General features: G+C 33.8%; 1 protein-coding gene across 1 annotated transcript in view; it reads right to left on the bottom strand.

Annotated features, from left to right (window-relative positions):
* Positions 1-24,900, bottom strand: part of Ppfia2 (PTPRF interacting protein alpha 2) — a 430,243-nt gene that overhangs the window by 181,674 nt on the left and 223,669 nt on the right. The window lies entirely within an intron of this gene.

Raw genomic sequence — 24,900 nt, 5'->3', positions numbered from 1 at the left:
TGATTAGGAATTCACTATTAGCTGGTGAATTTAAATATGGAAAAGACTGCTTAGAAATACCAGGAAACCTAATTCAACCATTCTGCCACTCTAAATTATAAAAATATTACATAATTTTTTAAAAAAATGGCAAACACATTCTTATTATGATTAAGCCCTTTAGAGTGATTCTCAGTAGTAAAACTGATGCTTAGCAAATATTTAAATATTTGGGGAAACTTAGGTCCAAGCTGAAATGGCATTTTCAGAAGATAAAAAAGAAAAAAAAATATGGGGGAGACAGTCTTGGTTAACCTCCATAATTTGCCTCCATAAAGGCAAATTTAGTAAAAAGTAAATGAATATGATGATTATGCTAAGCTGGGAAAGGTTTGGGGTTTATATTCTTGTTTTCTTCAAACCACTTATTTTCCTCTGTTTCTTTGAATGGCATCAACCCAGTGGGTACTTCAAAGAACTATGGGTAGACTCCAGGGCTTAGAATTCAGATGAAAGAGTTCCTTGTTACATTCTGACCAGCCTTACAGGTGAATGTTTTCTCCCGTGATTGCTGCCTGCTTAAATGTTGTTGATACCCTGAGCATATTATTTAAGTGGATAATGGAAATGAGCAACAAGTAGAAAACAGGAAATCCTTCTCTAAAAAATGAAACTTTCTTTATACATTACATAATCGGGTTGGAGAAAAGAAGTGACATATAAAGATTCTCTACTGTATGTTGTTAACATATAGGCATTTAAGAATAATCCTATAGTCAAACAACATAATATTCACTAAGGTACAATGCAAATCGAATCTGTATATTTAAAACCATACCAGTAAATAAACAAACAAATATGTATCAATATATCTTTCTAGGGGTTAGCTTATTGTCTACAGAAAAACAACAACAACAAAAGAACAAATAAATATTTCAGAATTTTCTTATGAGATCTCCAGTGAAATTATGAATGATTTCTGTTTTTTCACCTTCCCCTTATATGTTCCCATTATCAAAACTTTGAAAAAAGAAGAAATAGGCTTTTTTTTTTTTTGCTTACAGAATAAGAGAAAAATATAGAGGACAGAAATTAATCAAAAGCAAGTGTTATTGATAATAGAGAATTTGACATTTTTTTCTCATCATGTCAGATTCTAAGAAGGTCTTTTAATGCCTAGATAGATAGATAGATAGATAGATAGATAGAGTTTTCATTTCTTAATTTCCTAGCAGATTTCAGGAACTACTTTTACATTCATTACCTTATCTTGCTCTACAGATTCCTAGTAAGGGAATCTCTTTCCCATGAGACTGATGGTGAAGGAAGATGAATTACTAAAATGTGCATCTAAGTTCACAAAGCTACAAAGCCATACAGAGTGAGTTATCTCTGAGTATAATTTTCCATATTGCAAGTTCACTGTTTTTCTACTGTGTCACTTTGAATCTAGTTGTTCATTGGGTTTACATGACTCATATTTGGAGTACATTTAGCAGTCTCCATTTTGTAGTCTGAAGTATTAAATAACCATTACCACAATTATATTTCATGATCTCCCTTAATTACTCCACTGAGAGTGTGGGGAGCTAGGAGACCCAAGGCAGGGCAACCAGTGTTAGAAACGCATGTGTTACACATCTGGAGCTATTATAGATGCAGATATCAGATATGCAGACACAGTGGAATTAACCATCGAATATTTTTATAAATTTCTTTTAAAATTTTTCTTTTCCATGCCTGCTTCTCCATTTTACTATCAGCATGAAGTAGTATCATCTTGTAAAAAAAATACTAACACCAAATATATATATATAATTAACATTGAGTCATTACAATGTACCAGGAACTCTACTAACAATTTGCATCTTGTTAATTTATTATATTGTTAATCCTAATAACATTTTCTTACAAACTCTAAAATCTCACTGAGGTGTAGATAGATAAGACATTTGCCCAGTTACTTAGTCAATGCTGGAGCTGGGCTTTGAACTCAATTTTTCCTTTATTGAATAATTAAAATCAGGTATGTTCTCCCTCCTGATCTCAGGGTTTTCCCTTCTAAATTTTTCTTCTTTCATTCTTTGTTAAAGTTATCTTGCCAAAGTTCACAAAACATTCAGAGTTTCCTACTATTAAACACATCAAGTTGAACAGACTTTAATTTTTAAAATTCAAACTATCCAAAACAAGTCCTTTAAAAATTAACTATTACAGAATAATAACAACCACCTTAATTTTAAACAGGTGGCATTTTGTTGTGCTATGCTCTGTGCTAAATATTTAACATGTATTACTTCAGTTTTTATTTTTATTTTTTCAGATGAGGATATCAAAGATTAGTAGGGATGAATAACTTGTTTAAGATCCAAAGCTAAAAATGACCCACTCTGATCCCAAACTTCTTTTACTTCTGCAACACTGCCTCCAACTGGCTGAAAATGGAAAATCTCTTAGAAAATGTATCCTTGCGCTAACCTTCCATTCATACAACAGGTATTGGGATTTGTCACACATCATACCCTAAGCTAGGTGCTGAAGGTATAAAGATAAATTAGAGATAGTTGCTTCACTTGACTTCAATGAGCTTTCAGAATTCACATTTAAGACCCTTCATGGGTTACCTTTCTTAACAAGAACTCCACACCCACCACCAAAATGCCACACAAAGGTTAATACTGTTCAACTATTAATACTATTACCAACGCCTCTTTAAAGCCCCTTATTAGAAATTCCATTTTCTGCAATAGAATTCACTTCCCTGTGTTATTTCTTTCTATTTTATCATATATTTTTTTCTGTTACTCTCACATACTAGCCTAATTCATTTTTTAAAGCTACAACCTGTTTTTGTTAATGCTTTATCATATCTCACTGCACTGGGTTTACAATAATGGAGTTACATGTTTATTTCCTCTAAGTAAACAATATGACCCTTTAAGGCAAAGTTATTTTATTTATAACTCTTAGCATACTGCCTAGAACACTGAATACAAATTCAATAAATTCTTATTGTGACAACAGATGTATGGCTTGCTTTCCCTAAACTCTTCAAATTTAGTGTCAAATAATCTAGAAGGTAATATTAATTAGTCTTCTTACTCTTATGAAGTGAGAAGATTATAATTTGCTTAATATAGAACAGTTATGATGGCTTTTTACTCTGTAGCTGTTGCTTTGTCTGTATCTGAAATACATTCTACTATATTATACATAGCAATGGTATTATTATTTCCCATGTTTTATTACATTTTTGTAAAGTGATACAATGTCTGCCTGAAAAGTGCCAAATCCAACAAGTATTCAGAAAATCCTTTCTGTTCCTGATAATTTTTACAAAGAGGTATGCAGTATGTCACAAAGCTAGGAATAGGCCAGCTTTAGTACTGATACTCATTATCATGAAACCATAATGTTTAGATATAAGTACTGGTGCTGATTGTAAAGATAATAGAATGAATTAGAATATGCATACTTGAAAGAAGATAAATGAGTAGGAAGCAACAATAAAAAAAATCTATTTCATAGTGCTTTGGGTCTATTCCTCCCTATAGTTTGTGCATTTAGATTTACCATTTGTTCATTGAATATATAACATTAATCTTCTTGATTTGGAAAGTGAATATACATCTTTAACCAATATGTTATTTTCCTAGTGTAGTGTTTTTCAAACTATGTTCTTAAAACAGTATTTTAACAAGATTACCAGAAAGCAGCATCCATAACCAAATAAATTTGAGAAATGATATATGTTTTACATTTTGTTCTTACAAATTTACAAACAGGCATGAGAACATAAGACATTTTGAACAAAGCAGGTTTTGTGGCCAAGAATTGAAACAACCTAGATCTTTATCTACAGGAAAACAGACAAATTAATATAGGAACTCCACATAATGAAATATTATACAAAGAACAGAAAAAATAGGCTACATATTTGTATAAAATGGAAATATTTCAACAATACAATTTAAGCAAAAAAGGTATAAAACAACCCACCATAAAACACAGAATATTATCAGAACTGAAGTCAGTCAGGAATGGATGTTATAAGAAATGTCATTCATATTTTACCATGGTTAAATTTAAAGGAACTCATAGGAAAAGCTGAGTTTGCTTTGAATAACAGAATCAGGAGGAGTCAATCAAACACCAGCCAAAAACCTTTCCAACAACTTTTCAGACCAGTCATTTTGTTCCCCAACCATAGTTTGCCAAATTCTTACTTGTCCCAAGGAACAAAATTACTTTCTCTACTCTGTACTTTTTTTCCTTGGAATTTTAAAGAGTAGTTAGGATCTAGAACACACAGTGCCATAAAATACCCTCAGACCCAAGGGAGTGGTACTCTGTTTTTTCTTAGCATGTACTTGTGCAGCACACACACATGCCTAGGGGCACTCCCTGTGTTATAAGTGTTGGGACACTGAAAATAAAAAGTTAAGGTCATTGCTCTCGAAGTGCTCATACACATCTGGTATTTGTTACTTGAATTTCTTTTTCTTGGAATAAATCTTTTTTCAACACATAAAATTTTTCTCAATACCAATTCAACTCATGATAAAAGAGTATAAAAAGAGGAAAATAAAATAACCATTTTTCCAGTTAGTATTTTAAAAAAGCTGAAGGTGTCATTTCTTAAACATCAATTAAGTTGTTTAATTTCTGTACACTCTTACTTTTTTTTTTTTTTTTTTTTTTTGGTGGCAGGGTTGGAGCGGGAGCGGGTACCAGGGATTTAATTCAGGGGCACTCAACCACTGAGCCATATCCCCAGCCCTATTTTGTATTTTATTAAGAGACAGGGTCTCACTGAGTTGCTTAGTGTGTCTCTTACTGCTGAGGCTGGCTTTGAACTCATGATCCTTCTGTTTATGCCTTCCAAGCGGCTGAGATTACAGGCGTGTGCCACTGCACCCAGCTTCCTACTTTTAATTTACAAGTCTCTTACACTGTACAAAATCTAAAGTTCCTCCTGTTCAGCAAGTTCAGTAAGTTATCAGCATTACCTTCTTTTCTCTGTGTTCTCCAGTCTTGCTTTTAGACTACTGTTTTTGAGCACTTTTTTGAAGCTGGGATCATTGTTTTGAACTTTACATGTCATACCATTTATTCTTCATTTCAGCTTTATTATTCCAACAATGCAGGTGAGAGAACATGGGTAAAAGAGATAGGATTAGGTAACTCCAGCAAAGCCCTTTCTGTGACATTGGCAGTATCTGTTTTGGCACCAGCATCCAGTAAGGCTTTCAGATCTCAGAGCAAGGAAACCTGTCTTTGTATCTTAACAGTGGTTTCACTAGTGTTGGCTTCTGAGCTAAGGATCACTTTGTGTAATCCATAGTCTGAGTGTCTGAACGGCTAATATCTCAAAGGATAGCCTGTAGGTCAACAGGTTGTCTCAAAGACAAAGAAACTTCTTTTGCTTCGATCCCTGCATATGTTTTTATCGACAAGGAAAATACATTGGCAAAGAAGAGATTCACTCAGTATCTGCCCCTACTTACATTCTATAAGAGTAGCCTGGAGCCAGGCTCCGTGGTGCACACCTGTAATTCCAGCAGCTTAGGAGACTGAGGGAGGAGGATCACGAGTTCAAAGTCAGCCTCAGCAAAAGCGAGACATTAAGCAACTCAGTGAGACCCTGTCTCTAAATAAAATACGAATAGGGCTGGGGATGTGGCTCAGTGGTTGAGTGCCCCTGAAGTCAATCACCGGTGCCAAAAAAAAAAAAAGTAGCCTTGTCAGGAGAAGAAAGAGCATTCAGAATCAGAGCTTCCCGTGGCCAGCCTTCCTCTGCTTTTGGACTCTTGCCTCTTTGCACCTGGCTAGTCATCATGGCCTGTCAGCTTTGCCAACAGGTGCAGAGCATTCTATTTTCATCCATGCTCATCTTTAAATGCTCATAATTTTCTAATATTTAATATTGAACATACAAAGACTAAAAGAGAACGCTAACTTCCCTGACTCACTTCATATGGTGTATTTTCTTAAGTTTGATTTGGGGAAAAAAGGCTATATTTTCTCATTTGTTTCATGTTTGAAAGGCCTTGACTTACTAGGTGAATCCTCACCTCAGGAAAGCAGATCAGCAGAAGCTGCACAAGAAGGAAACTTAACCTTTCAATTGCAAGTCAGTGACACCAGAAGTCCCCAGAGAAATCTCTGGCAATACATTCATCGTGATAACAATTTCAACCCTCTTTACCTTTCAATTAAACATGCATTTTCTAATTTTGTGGGTCACTTAATTAATGAACCCAGAGTGGCCTTATTTCTGCAGCCATATATCTGAATAAGTACTGGCTAAAGAATCCTGAGTACAAACTAGTCTGAAAAAAAAAAATAGTGAGTTGGAATTCAGCTTCACGAAACACTGCCAACACCCTCACCAGCCACAAAGCAGTATCTTTTAGGTTTATTCTCCAACCATTTGTGCAAATCAAAAATAGCTCTCAGGAGAGCATATGGCATGGAAGCAGGCTGAGTTGACATCTAGCATTTAAATTAGACAAATTAACTACTTCAAAATGCTTTTTATAATGACTTCCTTGGGCTATGCCCCTCATGTACTATATTTTGGTGTTTCCTCTTTTGAAAATTGAAAGTTTTTCCAGCAATCCTATTTGTAAGAATCAATGAAAAGAACTGGCTTTTAAATCTATATTTCTTTGAATATAATTGCACATAAATTTACATGGATAAAGGTAGACATTTCACCAGCGGTTTGGGAGGCTGAGGTGAGGCAGGAGGATTGTGAGTTCAAAGCCAGCCTCAGCAATGTCAAGGTGCTAAAAAACTCAGTGAGACCCTGTCTCTAAATAAAATACAAAATAGGACTGGGGATGTGGCTCAGTGGTTGAGTGCCTCTAAATTCAATCCCCAGTACCCTCCCCCCCCAAAAAAAAAGAAAAAGATAAGAAAAAAAAAGATAGGTAGACATTTCTTTTTTCTTTTTTCAAATCACAGAATATATATTCTGGAACAGATTAATTATATAAGCATTATATTAGTGGAATGAAAACAAAGTAATAAAAAAGATTTAATATTCTATTTTTCTTAAATTTTAGACCTATACATATCCATGAATTACCCATTATAAATTCACAAGTCTTTAGAAATTTAGTTCAGAAATTGTTCAGTATGAAAACAAAATTGGTTTTATTTCATAGAAATGAATACTCCATTATTATACTATTTCTTACATATAAAAAAGGTTTTTTCATTGTTATGCAATCGAGTATGGTGTTAATGACCTCTGTTTTTATAATTGCCTTCTAGACTCACATAAGTCCAGGGAAAACTGTCATCCAAAATTACTATGTGAAGCAGCCATGTCTCATGGTCAGCCCTGGGCAAGACAGCTTGAAGGTAGACTCACTTGTACAGCTAATACAACTTGACAAGCACAACTGGACTCAGAATTTTCACAGAACTTGTCCAGTAAGGCTGCCCAAGTTGCAATGAAAGTGAGATCTAAACTCCATACAAATTATATTTTATGCCCCCTTGATTTTTAATTTATATATACTCTTATTAGAAAATGTTTTGTCTTTTCCCTAAAACTGCATAACAGATTATATCACTGTAACTCAGTGACCTGGTGAATGCAAGTCTGTTTAAACTCTAACATGCCACAAAAAAACACTTTTTATGGTGGATGTGTACATAGGGTAGATGGCAACTTCTGTTTTCAAAATCTTCTGATTAGAAGAAGATTAGTAGAATTTTGCAAAAAGTGAATTTTGTTGAAATCAAACACTGGTGCTGTCAGGCAGCCTCCTACTGTCTAACCATCTAACTGTGTTCCTGCCATTCGTTGTTTACTGCCCTCCTACTGAAATGTGCTCTCTTCTATTTTACCCACACTCTCTGCTTTGTGAACTCCAATCTGTCAATATGTGTATAGAGTTGCCCTGGGAATCTGTTGCTCCTTAACAGTAGCCCTCTAGACATGATTCTGCTGGGTGATGAATCCTAGAGGGCACTCAGTGTCACCATAGATTGGTTGGAAACATATTTAGAGGCATAATAAGGTTTTTTGATATCCCCACATCAGCTACCCTGCCCGTGCTCTGTCTTTTGGGGGACCAAGGCACTTTTGCCTTCATGAGATAGTTTGTTTATAAAAATATTACATATTAGATTTTTTTCTTTTAATTTTAAAAGAAGTTTTAACATTTACTTTGGACTCCCAAAATATTGTGAACCTCTAGGAAGTGCAATGACTGTGACTAATAGGTAAATTGACTTTATACTCTGCTCTCACTCATGAAGGTCATGATGTGGAATGATCCAAACAGTACACATTTCAGAGTGAAACAGAACCAGGTTCATATTTTGGCCAATACTAGTGAACTTTTTAGGTCTCAGTTATATAGCTGGGTAATACAAGTCAAAGTTCTTTCTTATTGGATTAGTGTGAGTGAAAATGAAATTACTACTACAAACATGACTAGTACTGGTTCTGGTGTCCAGGAAATGATATATACTCAGTTATTTATAATTCATACGTAGTTATTATACATACAATTTTGTTTTCTTCTAGGGCCCAGTTTTCCACATTAGGAAAATCTAATATTTCACAAGATGCTTCAGGTTATAGAATATCTCATGTGTGGACTGGGATTGTGGCTCAGCGATAGAGTGCTCGCGTAGGGTGTGAGAGTCCCTGGGTTCGATCCTCAGCATCACATAAAAATAAATAAATAAAACAAAGGTATTATGTGAAACCACAACTAAAATAAATAAATAAATAAATAAATATTTTTTAAAAAGAATATCTCATGTGCTTGCTTTGTTTGTTTTTAATTTAATTGTTATTGAAATATACTCGAGAGTTACATAACTGAGGTCCATTTACATAAGTCTCATTTTAACTCATTTTCCTTTTTTTTTTTCTGAAGGACCCTAATATTGATAGAGACAGCAGGATTATACTCAAGAGTAAAAATAAAGAGAGAGAGTTCCACTCTACTATTACCAGAATAGCCAATAGAAATGATGGATATTAATGTGATACAATAAAAATATTCAGAATATTTTCATAAGAGAAAATGTCTGATTTACCCTTTAGTTCCTTTGTACTCAGTAAAGTCTTGCTGATAAAAGAATTAGGTTATTACCACGTAAAACACATCAAACAACACCTATAATATCAATGTATATAAGAATAGTAATGATGAAGAAATTCTCTGGATGTCATAAAACTGTTGTTAAAAGCAAACCCCATTGGACAAGTGTATCTGACTTCATCCCCTATTATTCTCTCCACACCTCTCTGCTAGAACCTATTACAACTTCCCCAGAGTTCACACAATCGTCAAATGTTGTCTCATGTCTGTAATAAAATGACAATGCAAACATATTTCAGTTTTCAGTGAACCTGTATTGGTTGCTCTGAGATGCTGTAGGGCCCAGCTGTCTATGAGTCTAGCCAAGGAACATGAGGTTACAGCCTGGATTCTTTTATAAATTCCTTGGCCCATGAAGTAGGATGTGAAATGAAGACCCTCCTTGGGCTCTGGCTATAAATTTGAGTAGCTCCTTTATTCCCACATCCTCTTCCTCTGCAAATTATTATAAGAGCAGGAAAGAGTCCAACATAATGGCTTAGAACTAAGACTGGAAGGAAACTCCAAGTTTCCTTTCCTTTTGACCTGCTCCACCGCCCCCTTCACTTTTCCTCAAATAGATCAAATATATGAGAGAAGACAGAGGAAGATTATCAAAGAGAAATTATAGACGAACCAATCCTTCTAGTTCTGTAGTCAAATTAATGATCTTGTCCTTGATCTTGACTCATCTTTGTGGAAGGAAAGGAAAAGAATCTTTTATCTCTAGCAAGGTCCAAAAGATATTTTCTTTTGCTCATTAGATGCTTGAATCATTTGGAAATTTATTATAACTCAACATTTTAAGCCCATTAGCAAAATCACCTGGGCCAGTAAGCATTGTAGCTAAAGCATGTCAGGGATGAATCATTGCCAACCAAAAACCCAGTTGGCAGGAAAAGCCAATTTTCAACAGCTCTGACAGTGTAAAGCAGGAGGCATGTTTGACAAGATGCTGCATATTAATTTAAAAGGCTTTAGCATCTGGTTAGGTAATACCTGCTGTGGCAAACACTCCCAGGCACACAAAAGAGGATTCAAGCTGAATATTTAAATCTCCCCCAAAAAAGCTCTAACTCTAAACAAAACAAAACAATAAAATCATGTCTCTCTAACAATCAATAGAGATATAATTATATAACCCAAAATATTTGGGTTAGGACATTGTTGACTATTCACTGAGCTAAAGTGTTGTAGTGGGTACCATAGAAATTGTAAAGCATATCGAAACATATTGTCTTGCCTTGGAGAATTTTATTGTGTGCAGCATTTAGCAGAGGACCATGGCTCAGAGAATAGCACTTTGCACCCTAATGTCTTACACTAATATATAGCTAAAATAGAATTTGTCAGAGAGATGGGTGGGGTGATGGCATCAAGTAACACAAGAGAACAAAACACAGAAGGACAGGAGTGTGTCTAAGCACTCCTCCAAAAGGGTGTCCTGGCTCAAGGATTGTCTGGGAATGGAGTGGAGAAAAATGTATGCATATCCCGAGATTGTTATGACCCACTAATGTGTCCTGGTGCCATTCAATATTCAAATAATATAACATGTTCTGATTCCATGGATGTCAAGCAGTATTGTTAGAACAAATGAATTTTCTGTATCTTTTAAAAGGGACTTATCCTTGTCAGCCCATTTTTGGATACAAGTCTGCCTTGACAATTAATTCTGTTTCTCACAGAAAGTTACAAAATTGACATTTTGATCATTTTTTTTAATTGATTTCACAAAATATTATTGGATGCCTACTATGTGGAAAATCTTGTAAATACTTTCAGAAATTATAATGCATGCAAGGGTGAAATAGTCTTGGTGAGTAAAGGTAACTGAACAGCAATTACAGCACACTGGGATAAGTACTGTGATGAGACTTCCTCTAAGGTGCTCAGCATTTGCAGGCACCAGTCAACTGAGCCTTGTATTGGGCCTGTGTATGGAGGGAACATAAAGATGGAATATGGACCATGACAAAGCATTAGCAGGGTAAAATATCCATTAAATGCAAATTCTTACAGATGAAGGGACCAGAACAAACAGCTTCCTGAGGTCCAAAACAACTCAAGCATAAAACTGCAAAACTATTAGAAAAAGAACGACAACCATCAAAAAAACAAAACAAGTGATAAAAAACTATAGTAACATGATCTTGGATTCAGCAAGATCATAATATCTTGGTTTTTTTTTTTTTAGACATGATGCCAACAGCTGAAGCAACACAAGAAATATAGATAGGCTGCTCATCATCTGCTATGGGTTGAGTTGTGTCCCCTACTCCCCAAATCATATGACAAAGCCCCGACCTTCAAAATGATGATGCATTTGGAGATGGAGATTTTAGAAGATCATTAAGCATCAGGGAAGTCATGAGGTGGGCCCTTGTGATGATATTAATTTCTTTATAAGAAGAGACACCATAGTTCTCTGCCATGTGAGGACACAGTGACAATGCAGCCACGTACAGCACCTGCAAGCCAGGAAAAGTTTCACCAGAACCCTTCAATGGGGGGCATCCTGATCTCAGGCTTCTAGCCTCTAGAACTGTAAGGAAATAAGTCTTTGTTTTCAAGCATCCTGTTATGAAAACTCAAACTAATTCATCACCAAAATTTAAAACTTACACTTCAAATGAAGCCATCAAGAAAATGAAAGACCACTCTTAGGATAAGGAAATTTTTATAATTTATATATTTCTAAAGATATACAAATAAACAATAAGCACATGAAAAAAATGATCTATACCATTAAGGATTAGAGAAATACAAAGTAAAAGCACAACGAGATACCACTTCATACTCACTGGGCTGGTTAAAATGAACGATTAACAGTAAGTGTTGGCAAGGACTGAAGACTCTTATACTGACAGTGAGAACATGAAATGGTGAGGCTGCTTTGAAAAACAGCCTGGTAGTTTCTCAAATGGTAAAACAGAATTATCATATGATCCAGTAATTCTACTTCTAGGTATATACCCAAGAAAATTGAAAACATATGTCCCCATAAAAACTCATCCATGAATACTCATAGCTACATTATGCTTTATAGTTAAAAAGGAGAATAATCCAAATGTTCAAAATTGAAGAATGAATTTTAAAAATTTTAAAAATGTGGCATGTCATCTTTTTTTTGTAAATTGCTCTTTGTAATAAAAATATTTAAAATGTGATCTACCCATTAAATGCATTTTAGGTATACAATATCTAATAATTAACTAAAGGGCACTATGTTATAAAACATATTTTGGGGATGTACCATCTTGTATAGTTATAATTTCATACCTATTGGACAAAATTCCCTATGTATATCTTTACCCCATTCTATTGCTTACTCCTATTCCCTTGACTATTTTAGATGGCAGACAGAAGAAAAGCTGTGTAATATTTGCTCTTCCTTAACTGATTTCACTTAACATAATGTCTTCCAGGTCTATTGGTATTGTTGCAATGGTAGGATTTCCTTCTTTTTTTAAGGATAAATAATATTCCCTTGAATGTATACTTCACATTTTCTTTATCCATTAATCTATCTATGGAAATTTAGGTGGTTTCTGAATCTGCATAAAATGACTAAGGCTAAACTGAACATGAGAGTACATATATTTCAAAATCCTGATTCCAATTTTGGATACATAACCAGATGAGGGATTGCTGAATCATATGATAGTTCTATTTTTAATTTTCTTGGAACCCTCCATACTGTTTTCTGTGGTGGCTGTACCATTTTATATTCCCACCAACAGTAGCAACAAGTGTTTCCTTTCTTGACAACTGTGTCAACATTTGCTCTTTATTACTTTTTGATAAGAGTCATACTAACAAGTGAGAGGTGACATAAGGAAATGTTTGGAGACTTTTGATATGTTTATCACCTAGCTTTTGGTGATGGGAACATAAATGTCTACATACAGCCAAATTCACCAAAATATATATGTTAATTATGTGCAGTTCATTATTTGCCAATTATAACTCAGTAAAGCTGAAAATATTTTCAATTAATATGGAATATTAGCAATAAAAAGAAACTACTGATGCATATTATATCATAATGAAACTGAAAATATTATGCTAAGCTAAAGAAATGTCACAGAGAACAATTAATATGTTTTCATTAATATTAAATGTGTGTTATAGATAAATGTACAGAAACAGAAGGTATAATTAGATGTTGCCTAGTACTATGAGGAAAGAGGATGTTGGATGAGGTGATAATTAATGAATGCCAGATATTTTAATGGAGTAATGAAAATTTATCAATAAAACTGTTTTCTAAAACAAACAGTTCAGTATGGATGCACTAGAGTATGAACCATGCTAATTAATTATTTTGGTCTCTGGTGAGGAGCTTTGGGATGCATGGAAAGGAATTAAGCAGGTGAGCGACATTGTTAACTTTATCCTGTTTCTTATGAATTTAGAAACCATTCAGACACTGAAATCATAAAATTTCTTGAATTCTCAGGCTAAGGGTCAGACACTGGACCTTGCTAAATTTTTCAGGGTAATATTATCCTGGCATACTTCATTTCAAAACCAGTAAGTCTGCTTGTGGACATCCAATTTTTTCAACTTCAATTACATTCTTATTTTGATGCCCTCTCCCTCAGTAATCTATGCTACAAACAAACAATGCTTTACGTAAGAAATATGCCCTTTTCCCTTCTGGTCCTTTTCCTTACTCCTGGGAAACTTCCCTGATATGTGAGTGTCTTGCTGGTCAGTAGAAGCAGACAGAGTCTCAGAAGGCTTGCTTTTTTAGGGGAGGCAGATACAATTTTCACAAAGAAAATACATGGAAAATTCTGAATCTTTCTAATTTTTCCTAAGAAGTATGCAAAAAGACTCAAGCAAAGTTAGGGACAACTCTTGACTTCCCTATTTACTCATTTATGAAACAAGTCCAATAAATACTCAATTGCTACCCATACACATACATAAACTTGAATGTAGAGAGCAAAATATATATTTAGTTATGCAATAATTTTATATTTTTTATACTGTCTTCCTACACATGTGTGTTGCCACTACCCTCCCTTGTCTGAGAAAAGAAATAATCAAGATGCTTTTTCCATGAGGCAATCTCATGATATCCAGAACTTAAGAAGAAACCATTTCAAAAGCCAAACTGGGACCAAAGAAATAGCCTATCAGCCATCTTACTTAGAAATTGTGAAAATTTGTTTTTAGATCTTCTTCAAAAAATAAAGTATAGTTGATAATACAGAAAAGAGTATAACTGAAAATTCTAACTGCCAAATCACAGCTTATTTATGTGAATAAATTAAATGAAATTGATTGAGTGCTCTCCACAGTATACAAAGAAATCGACACTGGAAAGTCATTTTATTTGACTGATGATCAACCACACTCTTTACTCATTTTTTTATTTACTTAAGCTACAGTTCCTTGGAGAATGAAAAACAGTTATGAGTCAAAGTATATTTTCAGATGTTCTTCCCTCCCACTTTTTATATTTTGGTATTAAAAGACGTTTTTGATGATATGCTTCAAGAGAAAGAACATATTCCATGAGTAAGAAAGTTAATCAGAAAAAATTAAAATGGTTATGAATTCAAGGGAAGAAAATATTTTAACACTTTCTTCTAATTGGGATTTTAAATTTTCTTTTAAATAACTCTTAAGTTTTATCATTAATACTAATAGCCAGTGCTATTTTGTTATGACTTAATTGTTCTAAAATATAATTATTGTCTTTCATTTAATTGTGTTTTTAAAAACCCAGTCATCAACACTTTGCAAATAGACAAAAATCAAATTAGTATTTGAAAATCTTTGCTTTCAATGTATTAGAGGAGGTTTGCCTTCTAATTAAGTAAGTTTGCTAATTTTGCCCTATTGTTTTACATAGAACATTCTCAGAATTACTGAGGTGGTAAAGTAAATGGTAGATACATAGAGAATGATGATTGGTTGAATAATCCTGATAGTAGTTGAAATTATGAAATGTTTAGAACAGAGTGATACATAAAACATGAAATAGGTTTTTTAAATGAATGAAATTGTTTTAGGTGAGCTGTATCTCATTGTAATTATTCATTGCACTCTTGATTTAATTTTTGTTAACAATCATACCGAATCTTCAGTTCTCACTAAAAGACTAAAAGCTTTTATTTTACTATCATTTAAAAATCTTTGTATCTAGATGGCAAACTCTGAACCAACCAGAACTTACTTGCCTCTGTTCCATTATCAGCTCCTCCCACAAGATCTGCCATGCAGACTACATTTGTCAAATCTGGATGTTATTCTATTCATGTTTAGTAATCAAAGTTTAATCCAGATTAGCAAGCATTATTAGTTAAGAATTAACAGAATTAAAATCTTATTTCTGATAAAGCCATTTAGGAATGAATTTGAAGCAAGGCATACCTATTTTATTCTTTTAAAGTATTATTCTATAAATATTTTACACTTAGATAAAGCCATTTAGAAGTGAATTTGAAGCTAGGCATACCTATTTTATTCTTTTAAAGTATTATTCTATAAATATTTTACACTTAAACTTTATGCTGTGTGTTATACTTTTGTTTAACATTCTTGAAAATGCAGTTTTCCATTTATTGTTTTTTATGATTCTAGCACAAGACAACTTAATTTTCATGATATAAAACATGGGATTGCAAGTTCATATTTCATTTTCTTAATCTGTGAGAATTCTGTAAAATGCAATTAAAGGCTTCCTTTCTATTTTTATTTCATTTTTTTTTCCTGTTAGGAACTATGAATCAAGGACTACCCTAAATAATCTAATAACAATTGAAGCCCTAACCTTTCTTAAAGGCAGCATCATGGTGAGAATATTTCCTCCTTCATCATATTTAAGCTTATATCGTTGTATTTCTTGTTGTGTTTTTGCTCTTGGTAGATTTTTTTCCAAAAATGTCCTGCCTCAGTGTGAAGCATATCAGTGTTCTAAATTTATGCAGAGGTTTTAGTTCTACTCCCTTCCCTCCTACATTGAAGGCCTGTTCCCTCCCCTGTGTCCAGCATACCCTATGGACATGAAATCCCCATGTTTCTAGTTTCTGAGATTAGCAAATGTCTTCAAGTTGCTCCAACTTTCAGAATGCACTGTGTTGTTGTTGTTGTTATTTAACTGTTTTCTTTTTGTGAGAACTTTGTTATGCATTTAAAACAATCTATATTGCAGTTATCTAGATTTATGTAGTGAGATCTTTTAAACTTTTATATTTGCCAAATTGGCAAAAGCCGAACTTGAAAATGATGAAATATTTATGAATGTTGAATTCCTACATAGAATTAACATGAAATATTTTTCAAACCATTGGGGAATTATCAATGGAAATTGGGTATTTGTTTTTCCTCTGACAATTTTCCTGTTGGTGAAACATGAAGTTCAATGTAACATAAAATATTAGTGAGTTTATAAAGAAAAACATAAGAAATCTAAGTTTATATCATAGATACATGAGCGGTATATAAAATAATTCAGTTGACTAAAAAGAATTACATTTCAGCAGTGAAAGTGCTTTCTGTTAAGAAATTTGGTCTGAAGAAGAAAAAAAAAAAACATAGGACTAGGAAATGAGGAGGAAATAAGAGCTTCTTTCAATTACCTGAAAGTTTTTCTAGAAACCTGAAAAACTTGATTCATAGTCAGACAGAAAATGATAATGAGAAAGTCAGGAAAATATGTTTGCAAAACAATAACTTTATTTAATCCATAGCCCTTTTTATTTAGCCATCATTTGCAAGTGGTTATCATGTGTCAAAATATGTGATAAGAAGACAAAGATGAATAAAGTGAGTTCTTGGTTCTGAAGCCCTGATTAGAGTTTAAGGAAGAGATAGGCCTATTTCAGAAATACTGAGATATATATATATATACTACATTGTGATAAAAATTGAAATGTATTCTGCAACAGTGGAAACAGAATATCCCTGTGTTGTATTTTATCTAGGTTTATATGGTGCTTCACCCTCAGAGGCAGGGCAATCTGGAAGAAATATACCAAGAGCTAAAGGACATCTGTGCATCTTAAAATTTATATAGATGCCTCATATAGCATGGCTGATAGAATTATCGAACTTTGAAAAACAGTGTGGCATCTCTTCAAAATGTTAAATACATAGTGACCATGCAGTCCAGCAATTCTCTTCGTTATATACTTAAGAGAAATAAAAATACGTTCATAAAAACAAAACTCCTATAGGGGGAATGTTCATAGCAGCATTATTCATAATAGCCAATAAATGGAAAACAACTCAGATGTCAATCAATTAATGATTCATGGATAAGTAAAACTAATACATCCATACAATAGAATATTATCTGCTAATAAGAAGAAATGAAATTTTGATATGTATTACTCTATGGATGAATCTTGTAAAAAGCTAAGTCAAAGAAGCTAGTCACAAAAGATCACATGTTGTGTGATTCCAAGTACATGAAATGTCTAGAATGGGCAAACCCAGACAGAAAGAAACCAAATTAGTGATTGCCAAGGGCTAGGAGATGGAGGTTTGCACATTATTTTGGGGAAAGAAATGATGAAAATATTCTAAAATTAGATAATGAAGGTTGCACAATTCTATCAACATGCTAAAAATGCTGAAGTTTACATTTGAAATAAAGCTAATTTTATGTTGTATAAATTGTCTTCATACAATTTATCAAAATCTATAAGAAAAACTACATAAAATATTTAAAATGAAAATGGAAGTCTAATGTTTTCAATTTCATAGAATATATATTTAAGTTTAATTAAATTCCTGTTGAACTCTTGGGAACTTATGCCTTTATAAATGTAATCATTTCAAATCATTTTATAGAATAACCTCTTCCATCATTCCCCCATTTTTTGGTTTGGTGAACGTACAAAAGTAAATTACTTCTTGCCTGTATGCAGAAATTTGATGTCTCCCTGGGGGTGTAAATCACTTATAAAGTGCCCTGCTGTTTCATTCATGGTGCTATATTCTTAAAGGACACTGAAAAAAATGTGGTATTGTCTGGGTGAAGGTCATTTCCTTAGTAATAACCACAATATTCTAGTAATTTTAGAGCTTCATTTTACTTCCCTACCAAAAAAATATGAAACCTCTAAAATGCCACCAAAGTAAAAGACAAAAGCGCTTGAGATAAATATAATGGATAAATTTTAAAAAATCAGCCCACACTGTTTTAAGCCCAGCACTACATAGATGTTTTAGACTTAGATGTCCTTTAATAAGAGTGATTCTCATTGTCAAATGATCCCAATTACTTTTAAGTATATAGAGAGTTATATAGCTAAAGGTGTATTTCAAAAAGCAGTGAGGTAAATAATTTCAAAAAATAAAAAAATGCTTATTTGTTTTCAAGTGCAGACTCCAAAGTGAGACTTCTATAAATGAGGATTCAATGTTATCTAGTCAATAAACGTACTTTTACTTTAAAAAGTTACTTGATTATATTTTAAATCATCTCCTATATATCATTCTTTTCTATAATGTATGTTTTTATTTGGGTTATAATTTAGTTTTGTTGATTTTGTTCCATGACATAAATTATATGTAGTTCTTTCTAAATATCACACATTCAATAATTTTTTAAAAAATAAAATTTCTATATTTATCCTTTATAGTGTGAATCTTGATTGTCCCCCCAAACCCCATAAAATGCAGTCTCGGTCCTCAGCCCATGACGCTGTGGATTATGGCAGAAATTTTAAAAGGTGGGGCCTAGTGAAAGTTAGGTCTCTGGTGGCTTATCCTTAAAGGGAATGTTGGCACTGAGACCTTTTCCTTTTTCTAACTTTCATTTTCTAGCCACCATACTTCTCCCATGTCCTGCCTTGCCCCAGGCCCAGAAACCACAAGAACAATCCAAATCTCTGAAACTCTAAGCCAAAATAAAACTTTTCTTCTTATAAGTTGATTATCATAGGTTTTTTTGGTCACAGTGACAGAAAGCTAATATTACTTTAAGCTGATCCTACTAATATTTCTTCCAATATTTTAAAGAATACTTCACATACGACAATGCTGTGTTTTGCTTTACAGTTTGGAGATCTGGTAGTCTTTTTAGCAGAGCAATTCACCATGCAATAATTTGGGATGAATGAAAGTAATGCATCTCAACCATACTCCCTATCTCTCTCTCTTCCTCCCACCCTCCCTCCATCCTTTTCTACCTTCCTTCCCATAATCCCTCATCATTCTTTTTCTTCCCTTCTTTTACTCCTTTCTTCCTCTTTTTCTATACAGAAAGACATGTACTTTTAAATTAAATAGGAGAAAGGGAACCAGCTTAATTCTCCAGTAAGTAAATCAGTTTTAGAAAAAGGAGTTCATGGGAGTTTTAAATTATTCAAAAACAATGTATGATCTTTGATTGAATTAGGGACTGAATTTTTTAAAAAAAAGCTTTAACTTTTCCAAAATTTGGGGAAAGAATTTATGAAAATTTAATATGGACTAAATGTTATATAACACTTTTATCATGTGAATTTCTTGAGTATGCAAATAATAATATAGAATGCTAGAAGAAATTCTTCACAGGTATAAGCACAGGTTATAGTTAGTTTTCAGGGTAGTACATCAATGTTATCTGCAACTTACTTTCAAATGCTAAAGAAAAATATGTCAAAGGAAGAAATAGATGAAATAAATGTGGCAAAACAATCACAGGATTGTTTTTGTGAGTGAAGGAAATTGATAACATAAAGACTTTATACTTTATCAGCTTTAATACATGCCCATGATCAGAATCCTTTGTTTCTAGCCTCTAATCCTCTGGGACAAACTGGGACAATTCAACATGCAGGAATAAAAAGAGAAATTCTGAGTACATGCATGCTATGGGAAGTTGGTGGTGCTATGTTTGCATGAGTAACAGCAGAGGATATTTTAATGTGATGGAAAGGGGGCTTGCTTTGAAGAATAAACCTATATTGGGGGAACACAGCAGACTTGGTAGGCTTTATGATGGCATTAGCCCTATTGAAGCTTCATCTTCCTGGAGAAGGTAGTTACATCTTCATAAAGTCAACTCTCAGTAATAAAAATATTGGTTGTAATTAAAATTTACAAATCATAAATGTCAAAATATATGTCTGAACCCTTGCTTCGCTCCTCATGCATTTGAGTTATTTGGCAGCAGTTTCACTTCCCTAAAGACAACCAAATGCCTTATTCACCCAGGACAGTTGTGGCTACAGAAATAATCCTCTTATGAATTGTTATTTGTGATAAATAAAAATGAGAACAGAAGCGATTGCACCAAGATCACGTTTTCAGGTCATTGCATGATTATTTTTGGCTCAACAATATTGAAAATTTTGGATTAAAAAAATGAGATGTGTTTGAATTCCTAAATAAGACTAGTGACTGCATTTCTTTTCTTTTAAAGCTATGCAGACTTTAATCTTCTTTGTATTAATTTTCTCTTTATTAGGACCCGGGTTTCCTTATGCACTCTTGGCATATGATTTGTGTAAAAGAATAAGCATGAAAGGTAAAAAGAATTTCCTTTAATTTCCTGTGTTATATCTGCATCTGAAATTTCCATACCACATAGGGCTTTCTTGATGCTCTGTAAAACAAACTAAAGTTCTAGTTCTAAATAGTTTCCATCACCTTCCATGGGCAGTGTTCAGTTTCCTTTTACATAGATTTTTCCCCCAGAGTTTCCATTACATTGTTTTGGAAAACGAAAAGATAAAGAAAAGGGCACACTATCCCAACTTAAGATAAAAACCAAAAACCCTATGGCTGCTGTTCTGACAAATTTAGAGTTGGAATGGCGCAAGGGAGCTGGCTGTGGTATGTGTCAACACAGTGTTTTTCTTAAATTTAGTTTGAAATAATTTTAGATTTATGAAAGAGTTGCAAAGATAGTACAGAGAGTTTTATATACATTTCATCCAGCTTCACCCACTGTTAGTGTCTTACATAATCACAGGACATGTATCAAAGAAAATAACAATGGTGAAAAAATCTCTTAACTAAAGTACAAACTACCTTCAGATTTCTAAGTTCTAATATTCTTATTCTGTCCCAGGATCCAATCAAACATACCACATTGTATTTCATCATGTCTTCTTTGATTCATCTAATCTAAGAAAATTTCTCACTCTTTATTTCTATTTATAAAGATCTTGACATCTCCCAAGAGTACTGGTCCCATATTTTGTAGACTGTCTCTCAATTTGTTTTTTTTTTTCCTGGTATTTTCTTAGGATTACATTTGACATTATAAATTTTGTGGAAGAATACTACAGAGATGTGGCCTTTGTATTGCCTCCTCTTGGGGAGAACTCTTGTAGAGATTTAAAAATGTATGTTTCCTTTTGGGCAAGCATGGCCAAGCAATGCTTTGTGTATCACAGGAGGGATGGAAACCAATTCTGTTATGATAGCCTGTCTCTGTTGGCATTTTTGGCCTGCTGGCTTTAGGCTATTACTATAAACTAGCAGATAGGGTGCTACAAGAGTGTCAATACTTCTGTCGTATTAATATTTGCGGACTCTGACTCCCCTGCAGGCAACTCTGTGAGTATTTTTCTATCAGGACATACACCCTGCCTCTGCACCATGCTCCTGTAAGACCTCTTTCAAAGGGTGCACCATTCCACATCTGCTTCCCATCTTCCATCATCAACTGCTATAAAAACTAGAGGGGGTTCCCAACTGTTTTTTTTTTTTCATTTTGTTCCTGCTAAGAAAATTGCAATTATCTTCAAAAAGGGCTATTAACTCTCATTCTCTTTTTCTCTTTTAATGTATATCATAGTAGAGAGGCATAGTCAAGAGCAATGTCTTAAGGGAGCTGACACTCTTCCCTAAATGAATTCTTACCTTGGATGTTCAGCTAACAATAATTTTGTTGTTGAGGACAAGGAAAAGGAAAAGAAGAGAAGTCACCATTTATGATGGAATAGGATAGCTTTGTACTTTCCACCAGATCCCATTTAAATCTGTGAAGCCTGTAAGGTAAATATCATTTTCTCTTTTTTACGGATGGAGAAAGTGAAGTTCAATGTGACCGAAAAAAAAAAATCATCTTCCAGATAGTAAGGGGGAAAACCAAAGGTCATAGTCTTTTTTCCTCTTTTCCTCCTTTGGAACTGTAATTCACATACATTCTTTAAGTCTGAACGTAAAAGATAGACATCTTATTATCACCAAACCTAATCCTGATTGTGATACCATCTCTCTGGAGGATAGATGTTCCAATAATTGTCCTGAGATTATTTGTGATGGTTAGTTCTGTGCCTTCTGAAAGGCAGAAAACAATGTGAACAATACCATCCATAGCACATGAGAATTCTATAAAGTTCTTGGTCTATCCTATTCAACTGAACAATATTGAATAGATTGGACCTGTTAGAGGCTGAGAAGGTTTTTGTCTCCCTCAAAGAGCTTTGTGCTGCACCTTTAATGCCAGTCCTACTCCAATTTGAATGAGAAGCCATAGATCACAGAATCCTAAAGTATAAGCAAAAATTTGGTTTTCCTCTGCTTTTGATAACTCCCTGAGGCACACTAAACAATGACTAAGTATCCCTTGTAGGAATGTGGCAAAATGAAAAACTGAACACAGAGATTCTTAACTTTAACATTATTTGTCCACAAAGGTTTTGAATTGACAAAACAAATTTTTTATGCATAAGGATTTAGAGTTTCCTATTAAAAATGAAAGTTCAGCTGATGAGGTAACTCTGATAGATGCGTGAGCAGCTTCGTTCCTCCTAGGAACTTCTTTTTCTTTTCTTTCTTTTTTTTTCATGTAATAATTTAAGTTTGGGACTCTGATGATTCTCTATGCTTAAGCACCTGATTGATTTTAAATCTAAAATACTATACTTTTAACTCTCTGCATTGCTATTTCCCTTCCTGTCCAGGAACCTTCAGCCAAAGGACATGATCCTCCTGCATTGACTAATTCAGCCAACTCAATTCTGACTAGTCCTTCAAAGTAGGGAACCATGTATTGTGTCATTAGTGCCACACACACATATTCCACATCTTTTTTTCCTCCGGGCACATAACCAACATGCATTTCTCTTCCTCTTTTGAGTGCAGCCATATTGAAATCCTGATGCTTCCTTTTGGTAGTTAATGGAACACAGACAAGTAATTCATGTCCCTGAATCTAAGTTTTCTCCACTGTCAAGAAAAACATACTTCAGAGTGTTGTTGTAAGGGTTAAGTAAATATATAAGGCACTTAGACAAGATACTTTCAGGAATTTTGAATATTATATTCCTTTCCTCATGATTGCAAACAAAATCAACCTTTACCTTCTTTCTACACACATGGCACATTTCTAACAGGCAGCTTTAGTGAACACGTATTTACATTGTGTTCACTAAACACAGTGATCTGTATAACAGATGATCCTTTCAAATTGCTTTTTCCTACCACAGTGAGTAAAAGGCTATAAAGGTTTGCATTTCCAGTTTTAGCACAGTTCCAGGATATAGTATAATGCAGTAAATGCATATGAAATGATAGACAATGAATGAATGAGCATGAACTACACGTGGAAATTTGTTCTTTTTGTTCAAAACACAGATTATTTGCTCCCTCATCTATGATATCTTTCTTGTTTACCCTAGGTGCCTTCAGTATTTTCTTCTTTGCAATTGCATTGAGCCTTCTATGTATCTACAAGTCATCCATTTATAATCTCTATTATTTATCTCTATTTTATAAAATAAAGAGATTATTTAAAAAGATAATATAGTGAGATTTAGAGTACACTATTCAAAACTCTTAAACTAAGACAGCAAAAACAGTAACAGAGCATCGGTTACAATTAACTGAGGCACTACTTGACTCTCTACTAAGCAGAATATATATATTTATTTCATTTAGTCTTCCAAGAGTCCTATGAAATGGATATTGTAATTGCCACTTAAGCACAAGAAAACTGAGGTTTACAAAGGTTAAGTGGCTTCCTCAATTTTACAAAGCTAGCACAAATCAGAACTAGAATTCTAGTTTCTCTGGACCACACCCTGATCTCATATACACTGCAATATGTATGCTGTCTATCCTATGGGTGCCTGACCACAATATCCCCAGTCTCCATGAATAGAAAGGACACGAGGAGCATAAATTTTGTTGAAATAAATAACTTCCATGATATTTTTTATAAATTTTAGTTTACATGTATCTTTTATCTAAAATACTAGCCCCTTCAGTTTGGAGAACTTCTGGAACAAAGAGCATACATTCCATGCACAATACCTGTGAGTGTATAACATCTATCATCTTAACAAGCTAACAATGTGCTGCATTGGTACATTATAGAAATAGAAGTTCATAATTTGAAAAACTATAACAAATTATTTTTTTAAATACAAATTACTGCCATAAAATTTTGCTTCACTTTGATACCATAGCAAGTTAAAAAGCATTTATCTCAGAGACACAGAGTTTTGGTATGAAAAAGGCATTCATTCATTTGTGCTAATTTATGTTTCCCTCTCCATCTGCTATGTGAAACTTGTCTTTGAACCACAAGTCTTCTGAATTTGATCTGTTAATTTGACTCTGATTTCTTAACTGCAGCTTCTGTTTGTATATAGACTTGACTCTTCTGCTTCTGAACTCTACTCCTCATAATCAGATTAATTCAGATAAAGCTGCCTCAGAGAAGAGGTCAAAATCATTGCCAATAATAGCAGTTGCCCTACTTCAAGCTGTTCTCAACATAGCAGCCAGAGATCCCGTCCACACCAAAAGCAGATTAGCCCAGCTGCTGCCCCTTTTGCTCACAATACTCCCTGGCTCTAGTGGCTTATGACCTCACTGACAGTAAAGGCCAAAGAGACGT

This window comes from Marmota marmota, unplaced genomic scaffold, assembly GCF_001458135.2.
Source record: "Marmota marmota marmota unplaced genomic scaffold, marMar, whole genome shotgun sequence".
Classification (NCBI taxonomy): domain Eukaryota; kingdom Metazoa; phylum Chordata; class Mammalia; order Rodentia; family Sciuridae; genus Marmota; species Marmota marmota.
This window is presented reverse-complemented; position numbering and strand designations above follow the sequence as displayed.